The sequence below is a fragment of the Marmota marmota genome, unplaced genomic scaffold, assembly GCF_001458135.2.
Source record: "Marmota marmota marmota unplaced genomic scaffold, marMar, whole genome shotgun sequence".
Lineage (NCBI taxonomy): Eukaryota > Metazoa > Chordata > Mammalia > Rodentia > Sciuridae > Marmota > Marmota marmota.
Genome location: NW_026000242.1, coordinates 14,124,894 through 14,128,059, shown reverse-complemented (window position 1 = coordinate 14,128,059; position 3,166 = coordinate 14,124,894). Strand labels below are relative to the sequence as shown.

Here is a 3,166-nt window from a genome sequence, read left to right as displayed (position 1 = left end):
GTTCAATTATCCTCTTCCTTCATGATGCACCAAGGATGAAGAGTTTGTCACAGGCCCAGTGGGGCTCACGTTCACTCCACCTGAGTTGTTTCCTCACTGGCAAGTCCTTATTTCAATACTGTCTATAAAAACATAAGGAAGCCTGTTATTATAGGAGGCATAAGTTAGAGGTGTCAGGAGCATGGGCTTTGGAGCCAGGCTCCTAATGGTCATACCTATAACTTACTCTCTTGAGACAAGTTAATTAATATTTCTGGGTCTCAGTGTCCCCATCTATAAAATGAATCCTCCTACAAGTCTTCTGTAGCAATAGTCCCAATAAGTGTTTGTTATTTTTGTGGCTCATATTACTCTAGTTGTAAGCAAATCCACACCATAGAGATGCCTGATAGAATTCTCTTCACTGGGCTGTGGAACAATAAATTAATTCATGAAAATCACTTATAGTGGTGTCCAATGCAGAACAAGTATTTAATGAATGTAAGTTAGCATAATTAGAGTGAAGTTTCCAGGAAAAAAAATGGAATGTTTTAAAAGCAAAGGCAATAAAATTAATTAATCTTCTAGAAGTCAAGTAGTTCCAACCCTTAATTAGCTAGAATTCTTCTCCTAACATACCTTCTTATGACAACAACACAAAGAAACACTGTTGCCAGGAGTTTAAAGATAATAAAACAATCCAATATAAATGCCTAAAGTATTCTTAGCATCCCAATCTACTAAGCAGGCTGTCTGCATCTGCTATGCTTTACAATCAAAGCTTTACAATCAAATTCAGAATAATAATCTCTGTCTCCTTAAATCATGAGACCTCAAAGACAAAGAAGTCATAATAATTGCTATCCTTTGAGGACAGCTTGTCAAACAATGGGCAATGTGCTTAGTGCTTAACATACATTATGACCGAGTACATATCCATGCATTCATTTAATCCTCTTACTTGGGTTGTATTTTTACACCTAATTGACAGTTAGATACACACTTTACAGATAAGGAAGATGAAAAGTGGAGAAGAGAAGTAACTTCCAAACTTATACAATTGTTTATTGTGAGTAGGATTTGCTCACAAATTTTTTTATTCCAAATCCAGCAATCTGATCATCTGTTTATATTCTTTTATTTCTTTACCATTAAAAACTTTCTTTAACAAAAACTTTAACATAAAAGTGTATATGACTCAATTTTTATGTCATAGTAAAATAGGCCCTTTGGAGAGGGGACATGGGTTACTCTGCCATTATTTATAGTCCTTCCAAGCTTCTAACATGATAATAATATTTCCTCCTGTTACCACCATTCCAATGTTGTTCTATTGCCCCCAAGTTCTTCCCACATTCATCTGTCATAAGATTCCTAAACAGACCAAATACCCACAATATTCCTTGGACATGTCTGCCACCATTTAATTCAGGGTTAACTTCTTGTTCATACCTTTTTCAACTCAGGAGGGTGAGCTTGGTTCATGTTGTCTACTCGAAAGCTCAGAGCTTCCCTGTTTATGTTCTTAATTTCCACTTACTAAGCAAGGAGTGATTCATCTTTTATTTTCAACCAGAAAACAACAGAGGTTTCTCCTTGATTCTTAATTATCTAGAAACTGGAGCAGATTAGGTCTGAGAATCTATTTGCCAGTGTGTGAATTCTTTTTCCCTACTGTGAGCAAGGAAAGCTGAGAGTTAACTGTGGACACTGGCTTGTAACTCCATCAACACAAGAACTGCACATATTCATTTCTGCTTCCTCAATAGAACCAAGAAAAAAAAACTTCTTCATGTTTATGGGAAAATAAATATTGAACAAACAAATAAGTATATAAATGTGCATATCAGCCTCTCTATCACACAGCTCTGTTTCAAAGAGAAAAGGTGTTCCAGGTGGAAAAACAGGTGGTATAGTAATAATAATCACTAATTAAAGTACTTTCTAGCTGTGTGATCATAAGTAAGTTGCTTGAACTCTGTGACTTTTGGTTTTCTCATTTGGAAATTGAAGAATTGCATATTGTATCATTCATATTGTTGGAAGAATTAAACTCTAAGAAATTCCAAAATTCCTGTTACATCATGACCCCTCAAAAATCTATTTTGTTTTTCCTTCTTCCTTATTTTTAAAAAATTTTCTCCATAAACCAACTGATTCCTTACATTGACAAATAGAATGTATCATTCACAAAGTCCTTTATAATCTACAGAGAATATCCTGGGCTATCTTTTTTGAACATCATGATAAACCCAAAAGATAAGAAGAATAGAATAAACTCATTTTATCTCAAGTTATAGTTGATAAAACCTATTCTCTTCCAGTTTATACAGTGAGTAAATCATAGTTCCAAGATTCAAATCTAGATCCACTGGAATAAAATCTGATCCTTATTGATACTCGAAATAGCTTTTAGAGGAAGAAAAAAATATTATAATCCTTCAGATTAAATAGTATATATGTTCTAAATGCATATTTACATGATACCATAAGAGTCAGAAAGCCACATGACATCTGCAGGTTTGGTTTATAGTGTCTCTCCTTGTAAAACACATTTGATTGGTTGAGAAAACTAATTATAGCATTTTTTACCAGGTGTCACTCTGACATTAACACTGGATCATGGCAGGATCACAGCTTAACATAACAGCTATGCATAAAACTCAGAGCTCATCAACTCTAGATAGAGCTGTTGGCTTTTATTCTATGGAGTCAACTGGTCAGGTGTACACAATTAATTAGGACTGTTTTTAATAAAACTCTAGTTTCTACACATTGATCAAAAGAATTTCACTTTTTCTGACCTTCAAAAGTCTAAGAAGAAATGGAAAAAATAGCAGAGATCCAGGCTGACTGACCCCCGCGGCCCGCCCCGCGGATATAGAGGGTGGGGCAACACCGAGAAGCGACCAAAAGCAGGGAGAAACGTTGCTGCGGATTCTGTAGAATCCTGCCGGCTGAGCCCCCACTGAGCCCCGGGCTGAGTTTGGGATTTCAGACGGGGAAGGAAGCGGTACAGTTCTATCCCCCACAACGGAAACTCCACCAAGGAAACCAGCGGCCACCATCTTGGAGAGCTGAAGTAACCACCGCCACTCTCCAACAGATTGCAACATTAAAAGGTGTGTGTTACTCAGCTCAGCTCCCATACAGCGGGGAATTCGCATAAAATCTTTCCTAGGCTTTC

The 3,166-nt window shown here is 36.6% G+C and overlaps 1 pseudogene; it reads right to left on the bottom strand.

Annotated features, from left to right (window-relative positions):
* Positions 1-1,237: 1,237 nt before the first annotated feature.
* Positions 1,238-1,464, bottom strand: LOC107145698 (annotated as a pseudogene).
* Positions 1,465-3,166: the final 1,702 nt, after the last annotated feature.